This window comes from Kogia breviceps, chromosome 17, assembly GCF_026419965.1.
Source record: "Kogia breviceps isolate mKogBre1 chromosome 17, mKogBre1 haplotype 1, whole genome shotgun sequence".
NCBI classification, from domain to species: domain Eukaryota; kingdom Metazoa; phylum Chordata; class Mammalia; order Artiodactyla; family Physeteridae; genus Kogia; species Kogia breviceps.
The window spans coordinates 5,116,684-5,141,555 of NC_081326.1; the positions used below are offsets into that span (position 1 = coordinate 5,116,684).

At 48.8% G+C, this 24,872-nt stretch overlaps 1 protein-coding gene across 5 annotated transcripts in view; it reads left to right on the forward strand.

Moving 5' to 3' along the window:
• FAM110B (family with sequence similarity 110 member B) overlaps positions 1-24,872 on the forward strand; it is a 133,177-nt gene that overhangs the window by 99,209 nt on the left and 9,096 nt on the right. The window contains exon 5 of one of the 5 annotated variants that reach the window (XM_067017332.1): positions 17,374-17,566. The exons of the other annotated variants lie outside the window; for them this stretch is intronic. The gene's annotated coding sequence lies outside the window, so the exon portion shown is untranslated. The remainder of the gene's footprint in view (positions 1-17,373; positions 17,567-24,872) is intronic. 5 annotated transcript variants of the gene reach the window in all.

The window sequence follows — 24,872 nt, forward strand, 5'->3', positions numbered from 1 at the left end:
AACACTCAGGAAGAGACAGTGACACTCTCCGCAGGCCTGGTCGCCCCCCCGGCCCCGGGGCCTCCCGCGTCACTGCCAGCCTCACGCTGGCCTCGTGGTGTGCGTTCTTGAAAATGAGACCTCACGCCGGTCTCTCTTGAACCTCGGGAGTGGGGCGCAAGCCTTCTCCTCCCGGACTCACACAACAGAGAGGGTTTCTTAGTTACCCGGATGGGTCGGGCAGGTGTGAGATGCATTTGCTGGCGCTGGGGCGCGAGACAGACCCACAGGTGAAGTAACCGGAGTCCGGTAAGGGTTCATGATGCACGTGGGTCAGGCGCTGTTCTAAGCGTTTCGCACGTGTTGATTGATTTCATGCCGATTTCATGTTCCTAGGAGACGGGTCATATCTCCTTTTACAGATGAGGCGACCGAGACACAGGGAATTTTAGTACCTTTGCCGAAGGACATTTAGCTGGTCAGGTAGAGGCCGTACCTAAACCCAGCAGGTGCCTCTCCGGACTCTGTGCTGTGCTGTCCTCGGGTTTCAGGCAGCATGAGAGACGGTCTTAACGGGCGTCGGACCCCAGAGAGGCCGAGCGCTGCTGCTGTTGTTTGAATTTGTAGCCGCATCACTGGACATTCTGGGGAACTTCACCTTCCTCGGAACCTGTGATTCGCCTTGATGAACACTATTTTCCGAACTCTTCCATTGCTCACCTATAGGTGCCCATCCGCACACCCTATCCCAGCCAGTTTTTTTTTTTTTTTTTGCGGTACGTGGACCTCTCTCTGTTGTGGCCTCTCCCGTTGCGGAGCACAGGCTCCGGACGCGCAGGCCCGGTGGCCACGGCTCACCGGCCCAGCCGCTCCGCGGCACGTGGGATCCTCCCGGACCGGGGCACGAACCCGCGTCCCCCGCATCGGCAGGCGGACTCTCAACCACTGCGCCACCAGGGAAGCCCCCAGCTAGTTTCTTAAAGTGACTTTCCTGGCTCGTTTTCCATTTTCTTTAGGACTACAGAAGGGAATTCCCCTGCGTGTCCTCCTAATGTTCTTCATGTAACGTTAGCTGAAGCAAAACAACACAGTGACTGTGAACCGGAATTTGGAAGTGAGACGGGCCTGGGCTGGAATCCTAGTTTGGCCATTTGGCTGCGCTTGGAACTTGGGCAGGTTCACCAGGTATCTGTAGACGTGTGTGTCCCAGGCACTGCTCTGGGCTCTGGAGACGCAGAGGACAGACAAAGGCTGCTCCGGTGGAACTGAATACTAGTGTAGGAGACAGACAGTGAACAAAGGAAGATACAGCAAGTCCCCTACGTACGAACCTTCAAGTTGCAAACTTTCTAGGATGCGAGTGTGCGTTCTCAGGTCCAGTCACAAAAGTTAGTTCACGTGTCTGGCGTTCACTGCCCCGTGCGTGCATCCTCTACAGGTGGTCGTGCTTTTGTGTACTTTACTGTGCGGTACTGTGTAGAGCACAGTAGCACAGTGTCTTTATTTCAAGGCCAGGATGTCCGGAAGCAAGCGTAAAGGCAGCGGTGATGTAGCTGGTCCTGTACTGTACTTTTCAAGGTTCTGTACTGTGAGATCAAAAATGTTTTCTTTATTTTTTGTGTTTGTTTTTTATGTATGATCTGTGTGAAAAGTTTTATAAACCTATTACAGTAGAGTACTATATATATAGCCGATGGTGTTAGCTGGGTACCTAGGCTATAACACTGTTGGACTGAAACAAAGCGCTCTCAGAACGGAACTCGCTCGTATGTAGGGGACTTAACTGTACAATAATCCTGTCGGCTCCACCTTTGATACATACCCAGAAATTGACCAGTTCTCCCCACCCCACTACGTCACCGAGCTCCAAACCCCTGGGACCATTGTGAGAGCCGGTTTGCTGGTCCCTGCTTCCATCCTGGCCCCTGCAGCCTCTTCTCAGCAGAGCATCGGAGGGCCCCCTCCAACTCCTGAGTCCAAGCCCTCTCTCCAGTGGCGCCGGCCTCCTTCCTCTCGTCGCAGCCACGCGGGGGCCTCCGCACTTGTCTTCCCCCTGCGTCTCTGTGACCCCTCCCTCACCTCCTTCACAGCTCTGCCGAGATGTCCCCTCTCCAGGGAGGCCCTTCTCTCTGACACGTCGTAGAACCTTGCCGGAATGTAGGAGGAGCTGACTTAGCCGTTGAACATACAAACATGCCCGCCCTAAAATTCAGACCAGATGTGTGTGCCTTCACACTTCTGGTCGTTCTGTGGCCTGGCCGTAGAATAATAAATCAGCCCATTTCAAAGGTCCTGGGAGTCGTCTTCCTCGCAGACACTGAGATTTGGATGGGTCATGACAGTTAACCCAGAGATGATGAAAGAGTGAACATTCAACCTCCTAGGAAGAGATACGGAGGAGACAAGTAAATGACCTTATTCTTGTCCAGAACAGAACTTATTCCATTTCAGGCTTGTGATTCTGGATTCCAGAGGCTGGAGGATATAACGAACTGGAAAGCACCTCGAATAGTTTGTTAACTCAAAACCATTTCGAGCTCCTCCTTCATGCGATGCACACGGCATTTGAGGACTGCCTCTAGGGGTCTAAGCCTAGCAGCTCCCTCAGGACCTAAAAAAGAGCAAGTGAGAAGTCCAGAAAGCGCATGTCTCACGACCCCATGGGACAGCTTAAAGCAAAGAGCCTCTTTTGTAACGGGTTTCGTTTATAGCGTTTTTGTGCACCTCTGTCCAGAACCCCTTAAGCAGGAAAATTAAAAATAAAACAGAATCGATTGTAGGTAAACCAATTAGGGAATCTAAGTGAAGTCACTTCTCTGAGTCTAACAAAGCAGGAAGCAAGCCGACTCCATGAGGAGAGTTGATACGGTTCTGCGCTGGGCCTTCCTAGTGGCAGCTGGACGCAGAGTCAGGAACAAAGAGCCGTTTGTTCAAGTCCACTCCCCAGCGGGACAACCCATGGACCAACATTCAGGAAAAGAACTGGGGAAACTTAGAGAGAGGAAAGGTGCGGAGGTCTCGGTCTTATGTGTAAGCACAGAGAGACAGAGCCATTGCCCAAAGTGGGGGGAGCAAGTTTGGGGCTGTCCTTAGCCTCTCGGGACCTTGGTTTCTTCATCAGGCAGATGTGATCCCGGCTCAGCATGGTCCCCATTCATGGTCCAGCTCCACTTCTTTCTAGCTGAGGGGCCAGCGAGCATTGTCTTGGGCAAATTCTTGAGCGTCGTAACATCTGGGGGCCTCGGTTTCTTCATTTGTAAAGTGAAGGCTCATGGTAGCTCCTGCCTCATAGAACTGCTGGGGAGAGTTGATGTGGGAATATTTGTAAAGCCCCTTCCAGCTGACCTGATGGACAGTGATACCAGCCAGGGGTGATTGCTCTGATCATTGCTGCACGTGGTAGGTACCTAACGAATACTCACGTCAGTACACACGGTCTGTCTTTATAACCAGAAGGCATCTTTCCAATTTCCTTATTTAACCTGCATTAAATTTAATAGAGACTCAGATTTCCTCTTTCGTTAGAAAACACAACGAGATTAAGTATAGGACAGCATTTTTTAAAAATAAGTCAAAAAGTATCTGTCTTTATAACTACTTATGCAATGTTGGGAAATCCCTTGTCCTCCAAAATGCGAGTTTCAGAAAGATTCTCGAGTGAGACCCGTAGATATGAAGATGATGTATCCTGTGTGCACAGGTGTCATTAAGTTTTTAAAATGTTTCCCAGTTATCATCAATCTCTTTACTGATAATAATGCCTGGTCCGTAATCCCGAGGGACTTAATTGGACATATTCCTTTTCTCTTTCCTCCTCTCTGCACCGACCTTGGTCATCACCGACCTTGTGACGTCATTTCCACGCCTTTGATGAGTGAGCTCATTCTGTCGTGGAAATGCCTATCCCACCAGTGGGGGCCATGCAGGTTGATAAAACCAGGAAGCAGGCATTGGTCTCTGGAGACTCATGATAAGGGAAACCAACCTCACGTCCAAGGGCGTTCCGATTTCAAGGGCTCTTCCCATCCTGAAACTGGCCGTCTGCTTTGCAGGACCAAATGGGACACCAGGGCGCTGTATCAGAAGGTCTGTGCCGGGAGGTTTAGTAGATGGCTGGCTGGGATGAAAGACTTCACCGCAAATGGTTACTTCTAAGCAGGGGGTCCTCAGGGAGGCACGTGTGGCCGTGGTACAAGGAGCCGGGAAGCTTCCAGAGAGGCTGCACTAAGGAGACTTGGACTCAACATACTCTTGCTTTCAGCTGCAAATCAGCAAGCTCTGCAGCAGCTTCAGTTGTGAACGTCTTCCAGGCCACTTAGGTTAAAAACTCCAAAGATTCCCTCTTGAACCTTAGAAGTGTGGTTTGAAAAGTACCTCTTTTTTACAGCTTAGACATGCAGATGTTAATTGGGTGCAACCCGGGAAAAACTGTTTCCCTTTGCTGTTCGAAGACAAGTAACAGGGCTTCCCTGGTGGCGCAGTGGTTGGGGGTCCGCCTTCCGATACAGGGGACGCGGGTTCGTGTCCCGGTCTGGGAAGATCCCACATGCCGCGGAGCGGCTGGGCCCGTGAGCCGTGGCCGCTGAGCCTGTGCATCCGGAGCCTGTGCTCTGCGACGGGAGAGGCCGCAACGGTGAGAGGCCCGCGTACCCAAATAAATAAATAAATAAATAAATAAATAAATAAAACAAGTAACAATAATAATAATGATGACATTTAAAAAACCACTCAACCCTATTTGTGCTTCTAGCCTTACAATCTCATCTTTCGATTCTAACATTGCCTACAGACGTAAGTTACTAAACATTCAGAGTGCATGTTATTCATGGTTTTTCTGAACAAGTGGGGTAATGGTATCCTCCAAAAACTCTGAGGTGTGTCCATCCACACGCCTCTGTCTCAGGAGCAGGACTCAACCCAGGGTGGAGGAATAAAGATCCGGCAGCATCGCTGAAGAAAGTTAATGTTTCCCTTAATTTGAGTTTGAGGGGGAAACGTGGTACGTCAGTTTCTCGATGGGATAGGAGATCTAACACAGCAAATGACTTGCTTCTCACCGGTAAGGGTTTGAAAAATTGGTTGAAGTAGGTTCTTTACTTTTCACGTGGGTCCTCGTAGCCTTCTTGTGGCAGTGGCCATGGAACGTGCTCAGGGAACTCCCAAGGCCCTGGTCCCTCCTGATGGCCCGTTAGCAGACACTGCAGGCTGTGCTGCTTCTCCGGCTGCCCTTGGGCAGGAGTGTGGCCTGGCTCTGGTGTCTGTTTACCACTCTCAGCATCCTGCTAAGTGCTTTGCACTTGTTACCTCGTTTTCAACCCGCAGGCATCCGGTAAGGTAGCTTGCGTGTGCCGTTCTTTTAGTTCTTTTACTGTCAAGAAAGCCGAGGCTCTGGTATGGGTAAATAACCTGCTTCAGGGACATGCAGCCAGTGCGCGATGGAGCCCAGGGTCAAGCCAAGTTCATGCTTACGTCCGGTCAGCATTTGTACTGTCACCGAGCAAGTGAGCGAAACTCCCTGCTTCCCACACTTGGAGTCCCTGACTCCAAGGGCACCTTCTGCCAGGGCACGTGGTTTCTAGTAGGACGAGGACTGGGGAAAGGCACGTGGCCTGAGCGCGTTGAAAGAAGAGAGCCGAACTGCTTGTGCCCGTAAATATTTTATCACTATGCCGAGTGCCCTGAACGTAACGCGCTGCCTTCCTCCTGACGTGGCTTTGGGAGATCTTCATTACGCATCCCTTTTCCTGGGTGCTTCCCTTTTGATCTTCCTGACCGAGGTCTCCTGGTCTGAATCATCCTGTTAACTGTTTAACAGGATGGTTAGACAGTTTAGTAAGAGTGCTGGGGGATGTAGGAATAAGAAAATAACCCAGTGATACTCAGTACCTAGCAGGAGAAATCCCAGGCGGGGCACCTCGGGAAGGACGCCTGGTATTTCAACAGGTAGCTTCTTTGTCTGCAGTTTATTTTTGAATCAGAACACGTGCTTACAGATGGCAGGATCCCACCCCAGAAGTAGCTGCCCCTTTGTCGTAGCCCAGGTTCAGTGGTCGAGAACTCAAAGGGGAATTACCGGCCCATATTGTTGACGTTTTTGACGTACCTACCCAAGAGCGGAGTCTTACCACTCGGAATCTACCTAGAGTCAGTCTCTATCGCAAACGTTCCAACATTTCTGCCATATGCCTCTGAATAGTATTTCACCAATACTCACACTTCTTCTGGAGCGTTTTCTCCCAGGGCCGTTCCAAGCCCAGTTGCTCTGAGCTGCTCAACAGCTGCGGTAACTTCTCTTCGACAGAACCCGAGAACCGACCCTGGCTGCTTCTTGGGAAGCCGGGGGGTGGGGGGGAGGAACCCTCCCTCTTTTCTCGGGGTGCTGTATCTTTTCCTTCCAGGTTTATACCCCCATCTGACGAAGCACATCCTCTGTAAGCCTCAGTGCCTGGGAGGTCTATTTTTGAATTCTTACATGTCTGCAAAGTGTCTTTATTCTGTCCTTGTGCTTGAAGAAGGATGACCTGGACATAAAATTTTAGGTTAGAAAGTATTTTCCCTCCCTTGTGAAGACTTTGTGCCATTGTTTTCTAGAATCTAGTGCTGCCCTTAAGAAGTCCAGGGCATTCGGGCACCTTATGTGTCCTGCTTTGTGAGATCTCTTTATCCTAATGATCTGAAATTTCACAGCGACATGAGTCTTACTGTGGACTTTTTTTGTTTGCTTCTTTATTCTTTGGACTGCTATTTCTGGCTCTGGATGCCTGGACCCTTCCATCTGACTAACTTTTCAGTGTTATTTCTTAAATAATTTCTCCCCTTCCATATTCTGTGATCTCTTTGCCTAGAGTTTTTAATTATTTGAATATTGGACCTTCTGGATGGATCCTCTCATCCTTGTCATCTTTTCTTTCCTATTTTCTAACCTCTGTTCTTTTGCTCTACTTTCTGAGAGAGTTCCTTGATTTTCCTTCAAATCCTCCTATGGAAGAAATCTTTATTTCAATTAAATATTTCATTTCCAACTCTTATTTTTGCCTCTTTTTAAAGTTTTTTTTAAGAACATCAGGTTTTTATTTTAGGGCTTCCATAGCCTCACTTATTTCTCTAGATGATATCCTTGACTTTTGGAAGTTTTCTTCAAATGTCCTTTGAATTTCTCATTTTCTTCCCAGTTTCTTGTTTGCTGACTTGAGTCTCTAGCTGCCGTGTTAGATGCTTGACTGCCCGTTAACACTTAAAAGGGAGTTGCTGAGCATCGGGTGGGGAGCTCGGCGTGTGAAGGTGAGGGTTGTTGACGGAAGGACGTCCTGGATGGGATCACACGCTGAGCCAGCTTTCTCCAAACTGGAACCCCTCAACCTCAGTGGGTGCCCCGTTCCCGCGTCCCAACACACACCCCTACCCAAGGCTGATCCGCTTTTTCAGAGAGGAAAAAGCGCTCTCCTTCCTGGAAAGCACCCCCTATCCCACCGCTGGCATTGGGAGGGTGCAGGGGAGGAGGCAAGCTTCGGGTGCCTTCATTATAACTCAGTCCTGCTGTTGCAGGAAGGGGGACCCCTTCCAGGGCCCGAGAGCGGGCTCGTGTCTAACACTCGGAAAGGAGCTGTCCGAGGAGACACACTCGCTGACAAAGCAAGAGACTTTATCGGGAAGGGGCGCCCGGGCGGAGAGCGGGAGGCTAAGGGACCCCAGGAGGACCGCTGCGCCCCGTGGCCCGCGGTCTCGGGTTTTATGGCGCTGGGGTTGGTTTCCGGGTCGTCTCTGGCCCATCGCTCTGACTCAGGGTCCTTCCCGGTGGCCTGTCCTCGGCCAGGGTGGATTCCAGCCAGGAGGATTCTGGGAGGTTGGTAGGACATGTGGGCTGGCCTCTCCTCTCTCCTTTTGGCCTTTCCCGAATTCTTCCGGTTGGCGGTAGCGTGTTAATTCCACGTTCCTTACCAGGACCTCCTGTTGTGCGGTAACTCATGCAAGTGGTTACTATGGAGCCTGGACGGGGAGGGCAGTTTCGGTCAGTGGTTCCCCTAACATTGCCTTGGGCTGGTTTCTGCCCCCCTGGGAGTCCTGTGGGCCACGCAGAGGTCACAGTGGGCTCTCGAGCCAGCCAGTACTGTGCTTAGAGTTTCATAAGCTCCATGTTTTCAGGTGGGTTTCTAACCCTCTGCTCTGGGTCTGCCCTGCTCCGAGGTCCTGTGCCTTTGTGGTGGTGGGAGTGATGCCAGAAGAATCACCCGCTTTTCCCTGGAATCTTCCGCCAGACACTTAGAGTATAACGTCCAAGACCCGTTAGATTTGTTACTAGTCTTTTTCTGCTTTGTGTCTCTTGCTCTTTTTGCCTTTTTATTATTTTATTCTCCTTTTAGCAGGGTCGGGGGAAATGAAAGGAGATAAACAAAGGCAGTCTCACTACTGTTTTGAACCAAAAGTAACGTTTGGGATGTTTTTCACTTTCTTTATGTATATTTCACTTTATTCAAATGCTAGCCATCTGTTGTGTGAGCTAATAATAGCCCCCCTGGGGTACTTCCATCTTTAGAAACCATTGTGCAGAAAAAGCTGAATCCTGTAACCGGTCAACATGATATGGTAACGATTTTATACAGTTAGTAATTAGAAATTATTTGATTATTCACATGACTTCTGCTTTATAAAGATGAATTGAGAGAGAATTTGTCAGTTGTGACAGACTTGGTTTTGTTGCTGTCCTGTTTGTAGATTCTGAGATAGAGTTTCCTCGTGTACAGACACCCTCTGGAAGACAGAATAAAAGTGGATTTCTAGGTTAATTAATAGTGTTTGCGACAGGGATTCAATTTTGTTCTATTTGGAAATGTGTTATTCTCACTCCTCACAGATGAGGAGGATTTGATAGCCGTATAGGAAAAGGGTTTTTAATTTTATTTCCTCCTTTACGTCTCTGTTAATCTGCTTTACCTTATCTCTCGTATCTATTTCAGTTTTTTATTTTGGGGAGAGGTGGGGTGCTCCCTGGTTAATTAATAAAAGTGTCAACCTAGAGAAATTGAAAATGGAAGCATTCAGCCCTAAAAAAAGAAAGAAAAAAAAAAAGACTGGGTTCCCAAGTGACATCTTCTTGGCCACAGGTCTAATAATTAGATTTAAGCTTATTCTACAGATTAGAGGACATATATATACTGGCAGAACCTTCAGAACTGCATCTCAGTCGCCGGGCACCACGATGAACTGGACTCGAGGGGTCTTTTAAGTCCCTTCTGACCTTGAAATCTGTGAAATCCTCTGCTTCCTTGAGGGCGAGGCATGGTGGACTTGTAATAGATCCATTCTTGGGTTGCTCTGTCTACCAGAAAAATTTATCCTCAAAGCCAAACAGATCTAACAGGCCAGCTTTAAATAGAGATTGGGATCCCATATTACACTGCACAAGTCACTTCTTTCCTTAGACCTTTTTATTAACTTTGCTTACACCCTTTAAATCCCAGAAAAGCGTCGTAATAGCCCATATCCTAGTGACCTGTGTCAAGGGAGGTAGAAAACAAGACGGGTGCATCCTGAACTGGCCTGGGGCGTTTCTGAGACCCACCAAAGGATAAGAAACCTGTTTGCTTATTTATTCATTTAGCATCACTAATTCTAGAACAGGTTTCCACATTTAAATAGAACTCAAATTTACAAAACAAGTTTTTAAAGTTTTTAAAACTTTGCCAATCACTTTATACACATCTCTATTAGCATGGTCATTTAAAATATAGAATTAATGAAGAAGATTTAGGAAAGGTCAAGTATATTTCTGAATCTTATTCTTCTTAGTAGACTATAGAGAAACTGAGGAATTTTGAAAGAAAAAAAAAAAAAACTTTAAAAATTCCTTTTAAGTTTGACCAACTGGTCAGTTCTGTCCCAAATCCTGTTCTTTGATGCTGACTTTAAAAATATATATAGTTGATGTGCAATATTATGTTAGTTTCAGGTGTGCTAGGTAGTGATCGGACATCTACGTACATTACAGGATGATCCTGAAGATTAAGTCTAGTAACCATCTGTCCCCATACAAAGTTACCACAATATTATTGACTATATTTCTCATGCTGTATATTACATCCCCGTGGCTTATTTGTTGTGTAACTGGAAGCTTGTACCTCTTAATCTCTTATCAAAACAAGTTGAAAGCACTTCAGTTTGGAGTAGGAAACCATTGAAATCTGGAATTGTTCTGTTTGAATGATGGAATCCTTATGTGAAAATATTTTTGAGAAACTATTTCAGGAAGCACCATAAATATATTAATTTTCTTTGGTTTCTGGTCTCATCTGCTCAAACACCTTCCCTTTGGTATCACCTGGGCAAGAGTAAGTTCATATGATAGTGCCTTTTACTGTCTTCAGTACTGTTTAAATGACATATTCCAACCCAGGCCATATTCGGAACCATAATAAGGGAAAAACACTTTTTTTCAAAGCAAAGTTTCATTTTAGAATTTTGGAGCAATTTAGGAAACTTGGTCCCGGTCTTTCTGATTTTGAGGCCAAAGTTTGAGCCTTAGGTTGTTTTCTCGTTAGTAAGAGATGACAAATGTTAAAGCCTATTTCTCCCTATAAGATGTCTTATAACCTGCCAATCATCTTCATTTCTATTGTAATTTAACCTCCTGGGGTTTTTTTTTTTTTTTTTTTGCGGTACGCGGGCCTCTCACTGTTGTGGCCTCTCCCGTTGCGGAGCACAGGCTCCGGACGCGCAGGCTCAGCGGCCACGGCTCACGGGCCCAGCCGCTCCGCGGCACGTGGGATCTTCCCGGACTGGGGCACGAACCCGCGTCCCCTGCATCGGCAGGCGGACTCTCAACCACTGCGCCACCGGGGAAGCCCCTTCTGGGTTATTTTTTGAAATCATGATTGTTCATTTATTTCGGGGGCAGATTGTGTGTTCCAACTCCCCCACTACAACCAGACTTTTTAATTTTAATTTAGACTCATAGAAAGTTACAGAGAGAGCAGAGAGGGCCCGTGGACCATCCCCCAGCTTCCCCCTCCTCGCATTATGTTTTATGTAATTATGGTGCAGTGTTGAACCCAGGAACTCGACATTGGTACAGCGTGTGTATAGTTGTGTCCTTTTATAGCACGTGTAGACTCATGGAACCATCAGCACAGTCAAGATTCTAACCGAAACACAAAGCTCTCCCTTTCCATACCCCTTTACACCCAGACACACCCGCTCCCCTCCCTAACCCCCGACAACCGTTTATCTGTTCCCCACTCAAGAATTTTGTAATTTGAGAATGTCCTATAGCTGGGATCGTGCAGTGTGGGACTTTCTGGTATTGGCTTTGTGCGCTCAGCATGAGTGCCATGAGATACACCCAACTGGCTGCAGGTGTGTTCCTTTTCCTTTCCAAGCAGCGTTCTGTGCTGGGTTGACCAGCCATTACTACCGTCCACCCATTAAGGGGCAACGTGGCCCTCTATAGTTTCTAGTTGCTGATCATTACGGATAAAGCTGCAGCGGACACGTGCGTGCAGGGTCTTGTGTGGATGTGGTTTTCGTCTTCTCTGGAATCGACGCCCAGGAGTGCAGCTGCTGGGCCGGGCCGTGTTCTATGGCGCCGTTGGCGACATCCATGGTGGACCAGTGTCTCTGCCTCTTCCCAGCGTCTAACCGGTGGGGTCCCTTTTTCATCTCAGTTCCTCCCACAAGTGTGTGGTGATAGCTCACTGTCCTCCGCGGGGCTAGTACTGGGGAGAATCTTTTCGTGTGTTTGTTTGCCCTTCGAATGCCCTCTTTGTTGAGCCCTTTTCTTAAAATCTTCATAACTTTTGTCCATTTTCCAATTGGATTATTTGGGTTTTTAAAGTTGAATTTTGAGAGTTATTTATATATTCTAGGTGTAAGTTCATTGTCAGATATGTGTTTTGCAGCTATTTTCTCCCAGTCTGTAGCTTGTCTTTTTATCCTTGTAACAGGGTCATTCACAGAACAGAAGTTTTTCTGAAAATTTTGATTAAGTCAAATTTTTTTTTCTTTCATGGATCAAGATTTTAATATCATATCTGAGAACCCTTCATCGAGCTAGCAGATCCCAAAGATCTTCTCCTGTGTTATCTCCTAAAAAATTTATAGTTTTGTGTTTTACAAGTAAATCTCTGACCCTTTCTGAGTTCGTTTTGGCATGAGGGATGAGGGTTAGGTCAAGGTTCATATGTGTGCTTGTGGAGGTCCAACCCCCCCAGCACCATTTGTTGGAAAGACTGTTCTTCCTCCATTGAATCGCTTTCGCACTTTTGTCAGAATAAGTCGACTGTGCCTCCGGGTCCATATTTGGGTTCTCTGTTCTGTCGATCTGTGTGTCTGTCTCAATATATACCACAGTCTTGATTACTATAGCTGTATAATAAGTCGAGAAACTGAGTGCTAGAGTGATTCCTCCCACTTTTTCCTTCTCTTTCAAAATCCCTTTAGCTAGTCCAGTTCCTTTGCCTGGCCTTGGAATTTTCGAATAATCGCGTGCGTGTCTGCCTGTAGCTACCGGGCAGCTCTGCTTGGTGCCCGCGTTTCTTCAACTCTCCCTTATTGTTCAGCCCACTTTGCTCCTACCTGCTTCGTTGTTGTCGACTTTGTCTGACATGATCGTCTATTTAGAAAATATCGAGGTGTCTACAAAACAAACAAAAAAACCCTAGAACTCAAAAAGTGATTTGGCAAGATCACAGGATCCAAGATCAACACGTGAAAGTCCATTGTATTTCTATCTAGTAGTGACGAGCACATGGAAAAGCCCAAGTTAAAAATACAGAACCATTTACAATGGCTCAAAAAGATGAAATATTTAGGTGTAAACCTAACAAAACCCATATAGGACTCATGTGCTGCAAACTCTAGAACTCTGATGAAAGAAATCAGAGAAGGTCTAAATCCATGGGGAGACATACCATGTTAAAGAACTGGGAGACTCAATCCAGTAAAGATGTCACTTCCTCCCCCATCGCTAAACGGATTTAGTGCAACGCCTCTCAAAATCCCAGGAAGATCTTTTGTAGATACAGATTCTGTTTTGATGCATTTCTTGTTTTCAAGAACATCTGGGACGTCTGTGTGACTTGAAAACAATACATGGACCAGGGAAATGGTTTTCCAGTGATACCTATAGGTACTTTCAGTGCTTTCGATTACGTTGACCGTAAAACTTCAGTGCCTGCCTTCTGTGAGCCGGGCCCCATGCTGAGTGCCTTCCGCTCTCTGTGTCCCCTCATCTCACAGCCACCCTGTGGGGAAGGTGCTGTTAGGATCCTCACTTTACAGACAGGAAAAGGGAAGTACCTAGAGGGAACTGACTTGCCCCGGGCCACAGAGCTAGAGGATACAGAAGCAAGATTCAAACGTAGACCCACTTGGGTCCAAAAATCCGCTCTGCACTCCGTGTTGCTGCGCCTGTAGGGGTCTCGGCCAGGTGCCCTCTCGGATAACGCTGCTTTCTGAGAACCTCTGTAGTCCTTCCATCACTTTACTGCCTAGTTCCCTGCCCAGCTCCGTCGTGAGTATCCCGTCTACACTCCGGTTCCAGCTAGAGAGCTGCACCCAAGGACTGTTCCAAATTACCCAGCTAGAAGGGAACATTTGATACTTTTCAGAATAACTTTTTTTCTTGAAATTTTTCTTTAAAAGAGACTTTCCCATCTGGCAGAGAAGGACGACTATAGAAGTATTGTTGCTTGCCTTGCAAGTGAGAGAAATGGATTTTGGAATGACACATCACTTTTCTTAGGTGTCAGGGCAAGTAGGTCACTTTAGAGTGTTTATCATAATATTTGAAAAAAGCTGGAATTGAAAAATGAGAAGTTGAATATTGAATAGTTCTCCGAGCAAAGACTAGAAACGGACTGCTGAAATATTTTCTGAGATAGACCATAGCTTTTTTATATAGTTTCGTTTTTCCAGTGTCTCCCTAAGATAAGTTTTTTGTTTTTTTATTTGTTTTTTTTTTTGCGGTACGCGGGCCTCTCACTGTTGTGGCCTCTCCCGTTGTGGAGCACAGGCTCCGGACGCGCAGGCTCAGCAGCCATGGCTCACGGGCTTAGTTGCTCCGCGGCACGTGGGATCCTCCCGGACCGGGGCACGAACCCGTGTCTCCTGCATCGGCAGGCGGATTCTCAACCACTGCGCCACCAGGGAAGCCCTGATAAGTTTTATTTTAATGGTCACTTGTAGCTTGATAAAAGGAGCAGTTTAGTCTTTATAGTGTATATATTGGCTTCATTTATTGCAGTGTCTTTCTAGATATAAACACAGGAAAGCTCTAACCTCCTTGAGTTCTAGAAACAGCGAATGGAGTGATCTAGAGGTCCTTAGTAAGTAAAATAGATGAACATGAACGTTTAAAAGCCTCCATCTACCTTTAAGGCTGTTAAACAAAAGAGAAAAGTCCAATCCCCTCTCTGTAGAAATCAATAAAGAATAAATAATGTCGCAGAAGCGTCGGATCCCCTCTAAGCTAACGGAGGAGAAATTACACAAATCCAGCCGTTCGACTGGAGACTTCGGCACCGCATCCGAAGTGGTTTCTGGCAACGTCTCCCAGTTCGGAGCCCGTGGCTTCCTTTTGCACACATACCAGGCCCTGACTGCAGAATTTCGTAAGTCGGTTACTAAACTGCAGTCGCCAGCTAAATGTCTTCTGAAGAACTTGGGGTGACGTGATCGCAAACACAGGCTGACACGTTACACGCCAGTATAACTGCCGTTAGCACGCACGTCTACTACAGGGACCATCCAGCCCTTGGTAACAGGAGGGGCTGCCTCTGACCTCCAGGTACCAGTGCCCCCTTCCTCAGCCCTGGTCATCACCCCTCAGCCCCGGTCATCACCCCTCAGCCCCGTAAATGGTTCCTGACAGCGATTCCCTCCATCAGGCTGTAAACTCATGGGCAGTTTCAGAGTCTGTGCGCTGCTGAAAGAACTCTGCACGTTCTATAGACAGCGACAGCCTGCGTAAGAAGTAGGAGAATTTCAAGGCCATAAAGGATATAAGAGATCATCCGTGTTGCAGATCCGGGTCGGCTAGAACAGAGCGGAAGGGAGGGTCCTCCACGTTCCGAGCACAGTTGGGTCCTGCTGTCTCTTCAGCCACCCCACCTCTCGCTCATACCTTCCTCTTCTTTACTCTCTGTTTCTTGGGAGAATTATCCACTTCACGTTCTTAATATATTCCATTTAATTCTTCGTTCAGTGATCAGTACCTTACATACAGTTTATCTTCAAGCTTTCCTTCTGTCTGCGTGTTTTCTCTGTCCTCGTGTCCCTGTCTTCTTGCTTGGAACACAGTAGATTAAATATCGGCAGTGAGAAAAAGTTTCAAAGAATCACAGGACTTACCATTCATCTGCCACCCCCTCATCCACTGCAGGAATCCCCTCTGAAGTTTCTTGGGCTGATGGTAAGGCTTCGTCTGCACAGGCCCATTCTGGGGTGAAAAGCTCACTCTTTACAAAGGAGTTAATAGCAGTTTGGGACCGTTTTAATTGTTTAAAAATCCTTCCTTAAATCCATCTGCAAATTGCCTCTACAGTCTGTGGCATTCTGATGGCATCGTCTCTAGCTCATTACAAAGGACAGTGGCTAACGTGTTACCCCCAACACACCGGGAAGGGCTCCTGCTCTCATCCCCGTGGTGCAGGCGAGGGACCCGAGGGTTAGAGAGACCCGAGGTCACACGGGAGTAAAAGAGTCGAGCTGGGAGCGCGGAGCTCCTATTCTGACCCCAGACCCTGGAGGATGGGCCCCGCCAGCCCCTTCTCTGCCAGGACGCTGTCCTCCAGGGTCACACCTGCGCTCTGGGCCCCTTTCTCCTTGCTGTTTTCTTACCCCGCTCGGTCCTCTGTCTTCTGTTTCCCAGACGCCTCTCCCCGTCTCACCACCGCAATGGTTATGGGTTACTGCCCTCTTGTTTCCACTCGGGTGCTCCCCTGCCCTTGTCCCCTGGAGTCTCCCCGCCCTGACACCGCGTTGTGCGGGCCACAGCTGGCACAGCGTGAATGTCCTGACGGCCACACTGCTTCTGTCTTAGGCACATCAGCCTTTCCTGGCCCACGGCACGCGCTGAGCGGTCTTTGTTGAAGGACTGCATTCCCTTCCTTGGCTGTTACATACTCTGCGACTCCTTAGTTGTTTTTCCCTGCGGCCTCTGACTCCCCGTGGTTAAACCTTAAATTTACAAAAGCAGTACGTTCTTCCTCTCTCTGCTGGGAGACAGAATTAGAATTCCTCCGACGATCTGCTTTTGGCAGGAGGAGAAACAAATGGGGAGTTGCTGCTTCCCAGCACTGTTAAGTGTTGCTGCCGTGACAGCTCAGCATCTGCACTAGAAGGTAACTGCTGACTCACTGGGTCTGTATCCCCGCGGCAGCAGCAGCACTGCCCTTCTTCTCGTCCGTCGGCCCCGGCAGCTGCTCTGTGCCCCGAGCCCAGCTCAGGCTCCGGGGAGGGTCCGAACAGGTACTGCCCTCACCCCCAGGAGTGCTGGCCCCTGGCGCTGCTGTAGCGCCGTCATCACCTCCAGAGGTCTCCTCCGATGTCCCGGGCCAGCTATGAAAAGTCCCGCAGAGCCTCCTGACGCCTGTAAGCCAGAACTTACCCCTGTGCTAAGGTTTCTGTTTCTCATTTGTATTTTTCCCTGGTCTCAGTGCCTCCGTATGAAATCTCTCTCCTGCATCCTGTGCGTTGGTTTTTCTCTTTCTGCGGTACCGCTCCTGTCAACATACAAATGTGCTGTCGCTGCTACCGTCTTAAAGAAAAACTCCCTCTCTTGATCCTGCTGACACCTCCAGCCCTCACCTCCTCTCGAAGCTCCTGGGACACACCAGCAGCCCTTGTCCCCCACTACTGAAATGGGCAGTAGTTTCCACCCTGAGGAATCCTGGTTCTCCCCTTCTTTTTAGCACCTGGACTTATCACGCTGCATATTGCATTTATTTATGCCCTATCTGTGAGCCCCATAGAGCGTCCATTGCTTTCACCGCCTGACACGAGTAGATGCTCGGTAAACATACCTAACTGGTGCTTTGTGCGTTCTAGATCTTCCGTCTGTATAAACATGCCCCCTTGGGGGTCTGTCCCTCGAGGGTGGGGGGGATCACAGGAAGTGGTCTTTGTTGTATTGGGTGGGTCTCTGTGGCCTGGAGGATGCAGGCCCAATCCCCCAGGCCGGTGCAGGGAGGTCTGATTTTTATCAAATCAGGTGATGACTAGATTGTTATTTTTCTGTTGTTCAGAAGACATTCTAATTTCCTTAGCAAGATATTAGAATAACTTATTTCCTCCCACCGAGGGAGCAGTGAAATTTTGAGAGCTCCTTAGAGAATCTTACCAAAGGGCTTTTATTGTCACTGCCACAAATTGGATTTAGTGGGCCTATTCTTTGTATTTTAGGAATGCCGTCTCCCCGTAGAGCTTCCAGAGCATCTTCCTGCCTCTTAACTCCCCCTCACTGCTTCCTCCTCTGGCACAGCAAGTACTGCGAACTCCGGCTCCTCTGGTAGTGGGCACGCAGCTCCTGCCGCCACAGCAGGAAAGAGGCTTCGTTCGGGAAGCAGCCGAAGGCCTGGCATCCTCCAGGCTACGGGTGGGGACGAGGGTGGCAGCTACTGTGCTTTCCTCCCTTCCTTCCAGGCTCACATCCAAATCCAGCCCCTCTTCACCCCTGGCAGCCTGGGACGTTTCCATGCCCGTTGAGGGCCGCACCTGGGACGTTTCCATGCCCGTTGAGGGCCGCACCTGGGACGTTTCCATGCCCGTTGAGGGCCGCACCTGGGACGTTCCCATGCCCGTTGAGGGCCGTTCCTGGGACGTTTCCATGCCCGTTGAGGGCCGTTCCTGGGACGTTTCCATGCCTGTTGAGGGCTGTACCAGGGCACAGGTTTAGAAAACAGAAGGACCTGGGGTTGCTCCTTCAACTGACCAGCTTCGGGCAACCCACTTAAACCTTCCGAGCCTCAGTTTCCCCATCTGCTAAGTGGGACAGACGATACTTGCGGATTCTAAGGTGCCCATCGCATCTGGCCGGGGGTTTCGCAGAAGGAAGAGTCCCCATAAACGGTTGCCACTGCGTGTCTCTCCTGAGCCGTTAAGTGACGCGCCCAGAGTCAAAAGCTTCAGATACCAGGAAGCTGTAAACATCAACAACTACCTTTCGCCCCAAGCAAAATAATCCTCTTTCTTGTTAAAAAAATAATAGACAATTTCATTTCTCACTAAACAAATTTAAACAATGATAGAGACTGAGGAAAAAAAAAACCTATTTCTAAAATCCAACTCCCTTTTTTCACTTTGGATGAGCCTTTTTTTTTTTTTTTTTTTAGTAAACAGGAATGAGAAACAGTGAATCAAGATAGAGGCAGATCGTTTCACTTTAAAAGAAAAGCATGAAGGAATAGGGTAAAAGAGCGTCTTGTGTTGGAATGAGTGTGGAAGGCAGCTTTCAGATCTCATGAAAGATTTGCTCTGTCCATCCAGCAGTGTCTGTAGCTTTTAAAGTATTTATCAAGATTACTTTTAATATAGGTTTTTAAATTATCATCATCCTTAGAGAGACTCTTCAGTGAGCTGGCTTTGTTTTGTTTGTTTGTTTTGGCAGCCGGAGCAGGAAGGTGGGGAAGTAAGCAAAGCCTTTGTGGTAGTTTTAGCTTTTTATTCTTTTGCATTGGGGCAAACACACATCCTGTGCTGGACACATGTCAGACAGGGGTCCCTACAAGAGATTCTGAGCTCTGCTGTCCCGCAGGGTCCGGTGCTACGCTGGGCTGACCAGGTGTCCGTGGCTGGGGGAAGAAGGGCAGTGCCCGGGAGGAGGGAAAGGATGCAGGACGAGAGGTCAGGAAAGACTCTGCAGTGCGTTTGGGGACACTTGCAAGGCTCTGGTCCAGGCCAGGCAAAGGAGGGCTGGGGGATGCCGGGGGGGGGGGGCAGAATAAGGGGGTGCCGGCAGCAGAGAGCGCTCCCGGGAGGAGGGGCCCTGGGGGCAGGTGTGGGTGGACGGGCAGGGAGGGCCTGTGGCCGCAGAGCATAGCGGTCTGGCCGCCTGCCTGCTGCTCTCACTCCGGCCAGCTTGGAGCAGAGCTGGAACGGGCCCAGGCAAGGTGCGGTGACCGTATCAGCCACTGCCAAGCTCCTTGTCGCTTGGACCCCAGAATGACATTTCCAGCGTAGACTGTGGTGAAGCCTTACCTCATGCCGTTCTAGGCTCGAAAATGGTTTACGTGAGATGTGTTACGTGCTAAAGATGAAAATACGTGCTGCAAAAATAGGTATCTACAGACTTGCCTGTCTTACTTTAAATCGTCCCAGAATTCAGTCTGAATTCTTTTTTTTTTTTAAATTTTTTATTTATTTTTGGCCTCATTGGATCTTCGTTGCTGCACATGGGCTTTCTCTAGTTGCTGTGAACGGGGGCTACTCTTCGTTGCGGTGCGCGGGCTTCTCATTGCGGTGGCTTCTCTTGGTGTGGAGCACGGGCACCAGGCACGTGGGCTTCAGTAGTTGCGGCACGCAGGCTCAGTAGTTGTGGCCTACAGGCTCTAGAGCGCAGGCTCAGTAGTTGTGACGCACAGGCTTAATTGCTCCGTGGCATGTGGGATCTTCCTGGACCAGGGATCGAACCCCTGTGTCCCCTGCATTGGCAGGTGGATTCTCAACCACTGCGCCACCAGGGAAGCCCCAGTCTGAATTCTTAAGAGTGAGAAAATACTGTTTATCTTTTCTGAGTACACTTGAGGCAAGGAACTAGTTGTTTTAACAACTGCTGAACTTTTCCAGCACTAAGATTGATTCCAGAGATGGAAAATAATTCTAGGTCTTGTTTGGCAAATAACATCAACAGTATTCATTCGTTTTTTTTAAAAAAAAAGCAGAACCTACTGGTTCTGCTTTAAAATTCTACCTTGTAGGGCTTCCCTGGTGGCGCAGTGGTTGGGAGTCCGCCTGCCGATGCAGGGGACGCGGGTTCGTGCCCCGGTCCGGGAGGATCCCGCGTGCCGCGGGGCGGCTGGGCCCGTGGGCCATGGCCGCTGAGCCTGCGCGTCCGGAGCCTGTGCTCTGCACCGGGAGAGGCCACAGCAGTGAGAGGGCCGCGTGCTGCAAAAAAAAAAAAAAAAAAAATCATCTAAAATTCTACCTTGTATTGATTTCCCTTTGGACCGTATTTGTGTTCTAAGCACAGTTCAGGGCTGATGTGTTCGTTAAGCTGTGAAGAAAGTTTCTGTGCGTTTGTGGGCCGGTGCCCCAAGCTCTCCAATCAAAAGGAGGCACTTGGAGTGTTGTTTCAAATGTCTGAATGGTGCATCCTGAGGTTCGGTTCCTGGGTTTTTTATCTGAGGGCATCATTGAGCTTTTATAATATAAAATAACGTGCTAGGTAGTCTACTGAGGGTTTTGCATTTTAGTTCAGCTGGGTGCCCGTTTTAGTGAGGGCCTACTTGGTACACGGCTGGGGGCTTTAGTAGAAATGGCAGTAAAAAGTGAGTTCTGCCTACTCTGCAGATGCTCCGCGCTGTAGACAGAATGAAACACAGTCTCTGTTGCTTGTTGTTCTTTTTAATCTCATGATTTTCATCAGAGTTCAGCTAACTTTGGTGGATCTGCAGTCACTGGTGTCAAGAAAGAAAGTTAAATGAATGGAACTCAGCTGATAAACATTTCACCTTCTCTGCTTGTGCACTGAAGCTGTAAGCAAGTAACATGATTAGCTGACGAAAGAAGAAGTTGAAGCGATGTCTTGTCCTCCTCTTCCGGCTGGGGGAAGCCAGTACTCAGCAGCGAATGGTCAAGAGCGTAGATCTTAGAGCTTAGGGACTAAACTACAATTAGTGTGGCTTCCGAATGTAAATGCACTTAGGTTATTTAAATGTGAACCATTTAGAACTACACCACACCCATCTTTTTAAGAGCTGGAATGAGGGTGTGACATGGAGAGGTGGACCGAGGGGTAGGTGTGCAGGTCAGGATGTGGAGCCCTCAGCCACCTGGTAGCTGAGTGTCTTAGACAACCTCTCTGGACATGACTTTCCTCATCTGTGAAGTGGGGAGAATAACACTTGCTTTAGAGATGTTGGTGGGATTGAATCGTAAAACCTTTAAGCTGCATCAGTACAGTTCTCTGTGCACTTAGTACATCATATGTGCTTAACGGGAAATGGTCATTATGAACAGGTTAATTTTTAAACATAATTTAAATACCAGTTTTCCTAATACACTCCCAGTGAACTTGGTCCACTCCCCCAAAATTGCTGCTTTATTTTTCCTTCTTGCAAGTCGATATGTGTCACCGTTTTAACACATATTTATTTCAGAGTATTTACACACGTATGTGTTTACACACGTATTCACACACATATTTAATACATACTTATTTCACTAGAAATTGAAAATATTTTCACAAATAAAGCTTCTGTCTATATTGCCACCCTGCTACAGCTGCCGTAGAGTACGTACAAGTTCACACGCCAAAGAAAAATGCAAATTACGGGTGCCTACGACCCATGTCAGTGGGACAGCCAGACGCCGCGTCCACAGCCCTGGATTCGGGTCGGGGTACCACTCGCAAGTACTTACCCTCTTGCTGGTACAGGGGGATCAGGCCCCTCGTAGGCGAGTAATTGTGAGGATGGATGATGGATGATGGATGCACGGCGTCTCCAGGAGCTGCTCCTAAAGTTCACAGTCCTCGGGTTCGCTGAGATGTCACTGCTGCTGCTGGAAGGTGCGCTCCTGGTCACCTAGGTGGGGAGCCAGCTTTCTCTTAGCCTCACGTCACCTAGCGTTCTCCCGAAGCCTGGGACCTGAAGGGGCTAGTAGCCTGCGCGAGGGGCCGGGGCTCTCGTTCAGAGTTTGGCTGTGCCTCGCACGTTCTCACAGCCGAACACAGAGCCCGGTGAAGCGCCCTCCGGGAGAGGACAAAGAGGCCGAGAATGGGATCACTTTCTGTTTGTCTGGACAAGGCAAGCAGTCCTGTTGGAATTCGGTCGTTAGGAATTCTAGTCACCGTGCTTTTAATTACTTGTCATTATTTCCATCAAGGAAGCCATCGTGTTTCCAAACAATTTTGGGTGCTGGCTTCTGAGATCTCGAGTGCAGGGCAGGGCTCCCCGACACCGACACAAGCTGGTGGCCCTGTTATGGCAAAACTTTCTCTGCCTTTGGCCACGGAAGACTGTTGAACCAGAAATGTGATTTTTTTTTTTTTTCTTTTCTGATTCTCGATTTCATTTTACCTGTAATTGTCTTAAATAAGAGAAGGGCATTTTGAAAGAAACCCATGACATTTCTTTTGAGAATGGACTTATTTACAAATGAAAATGAAGCCTGTGAACGAGTTTCCTAAATGACCTTGGAAAATGACATCCAAGTCAAGACTCCATCCCAGACTGAGATTTGACCGGCTCTTTTTCTCCTATCAGCCTTAGGTTTGATTTCATTTTTAATAATGGCTTTATTATTTTCTCTAGGCTGTTTCACTCGCACAACTGTTTGCTTTGAAAATTGAAACCACATATTTTTGTTGTAGCTCAAATAAAAATGGGGTCACGCGAGTGACCTTGTAGATAGAAACTGCCTGGTCAACCCACTTTGACAGAAATAGCACACACGCTCTCACCTGAGACCAGTGGAATCATTTTAAGACAAAAGATCATTCAGTGACCGTGAAGCGTGAAACCTGATGAGGGGGGACGAAAGGCAATAACAGCTCGCATCGCCTGAACAGACGCGGTGCTGCACGCCGGCCCTTCAGCGCGCGGCCTCGCGGGACTCTCACGGCAGCCCCAGCACACGTGGGCGTCGTTGCGGTCAGCGCACCATCAGGAGGAAACCGAGGCACACCGAGCTCGGGCAACGCGCCCAGGGTCGCGGAGCTGTGAGTGGCCGGGCTCCGGAGTAAACGCGGTTGACCTTGAACCCTGGGCCTGGCTCTGGACTGAGGGGCGGGCTCCGCATCAGCAGGCCGACAGACAGAAACCCCGAAGGACGCCGCCTGGACCGGTTCCACTGTCTGGCCTGGATTCATCAGGGGACGAACAGGAAGCGAGTGTCCTCTTTTCTCAGGCCCTAAGAACGCACCCTGAATTCTCCTCTCGACGCGACCCGTAGCCTCTTCGGTTTGTCTTAAATAATTCAGAGTCCTCAGGTCAGTTTCAGGCATGAACGACTGAAAACCTCCAGCCTCTCACCCTGGTTCAGCTGGGCCCCCCGCTCCCAGCTCAGGCCTGTCCTGGCTTCGAAACCTCGGTGGAGGAGGAGCTGAATAAACCTTGAGGGTTTTCCCAGCTCCTTTCGGGCTCCGTATTCGGCGTCACTTCTAACCTGGCTGCAGGTCCATGGGGGTCTGCGGACGTGCGGGGGGACGAGTTCAGGGGTCCTCTTCTCGGCTCTGACACCCGGCATCCCCTGGGCATGGGGGAGTCCCGAGCTCGTTTTCTTTGGAGCTTGGGGTTCCCTGGGGGCAGCCACACATCTCCCACCACTGGGGGTGCTCCCGGCCTTCCCCTCAGTGCAGGGCTCTTGGCTCTCTCAGGGTGGGTGACTCTTTGGGTTCAGTTCCTTTTAAGATAACCCTAGACCACCTTTCCCCAAGTTCACGTGTGGCCTAGGAAACCCCTGGACTCGTGGAAACGCAGCTTCCTCTGGCCCGTGTCCTGGGTGGAGGGTCCAGCACAGACTCTTTCTTTGGACCTCTCAGACTCCAGCTACAGCCAGTCTCCATCAGCTCCAGGAGACGTGGGTCAGGCTCTCTGGAGGTGGGCAGGGGTCCTGAATCCAGCCTCAGTCTGTCTGGGGTGAGGGTAGGCGCACGCCAAGGTCCAAACCACAGCTCTGAGCAAAGAGCCGAGTCAGCCCCGATGCCGGCTCCTTGGGTGACATTGTCTCCCACTCCTTCTTTGCTCCCTGACATCACAGGGAGGTGCTGTGGGAAACAAGTTGTACCCCCTCCGTGCTTCCCTGCAGATTTGCTCAGTTCACAGTGCCACCTGGAGGCTGCTGCCGTAATTCAGTACACGAGTGTCAGTCATTTCCACGCGTTTATCAAGACGCCTGTGCAAGTGTGTCCGGCTCACCCGTGTGTCCAGCACGCCCTAGGAGAGCCCTGGGAGGGCATTACTCCTTGGTCCATATCCACGAAGGCCTAGAAGGTAAAGTCGGCCTCTTGGCATCCCTTCACTATTCGAACGTGCATTTCTCCCCTCTGGCTGCAGAGAATGGATGTGTCAAAAGAAACAAGGCTTAAAGGACCTGCTGAAAAGTGGACAGATGGTTTACCCAACAGGTGGAAAATGAAAACAAAATCATGAAAACCCAGGGCAAGGATTTTCTTATTATGTAACACGTGAAGACCTACTCCAGCCAACTGGAAGAGTAAGCTGAAAAATGACTAGGACACCGGAATCAAAAGTCTACATGTTGTGAGGACAAGTCCATGGTTTCCAAGAATATACAAAGCGAGGGCGTTGTTGGCAGGAAGATTATTTCCTTTACAGATCGGAGCTGACCGCTGATGGCAACACTGAGGCCAGAAAAGAGCCGATCCCGGCCATCAGGATTCTAGGCGCTGAGGGATTTCACCAGGCAGTACGCAAGGAGGCACGGCATTCAGTAAATGAAAAAAACAACAGGTCCTGAAAGGGCGGTGGTTTTGACTTAATGCTTCCAGGTGTTTGGGCCTCTCATTTCTTAGTTTCCGTTCAATTTATCGTGTGCAAATTTCGTCTTTTTTGGATACATGCCTTTGTTACTCCCCCGTTTACCTTTTCACTTTGCACTCTTTACAAGTTATTTTCACAGCATAAAAGGAGTTAATAAAGTGAATGGCGTTAGGAAGGGAAGGAAAAGGGAAAATGGTGAAAAACATGGCATATTAATTTAAATGGATAAGTTAATATATT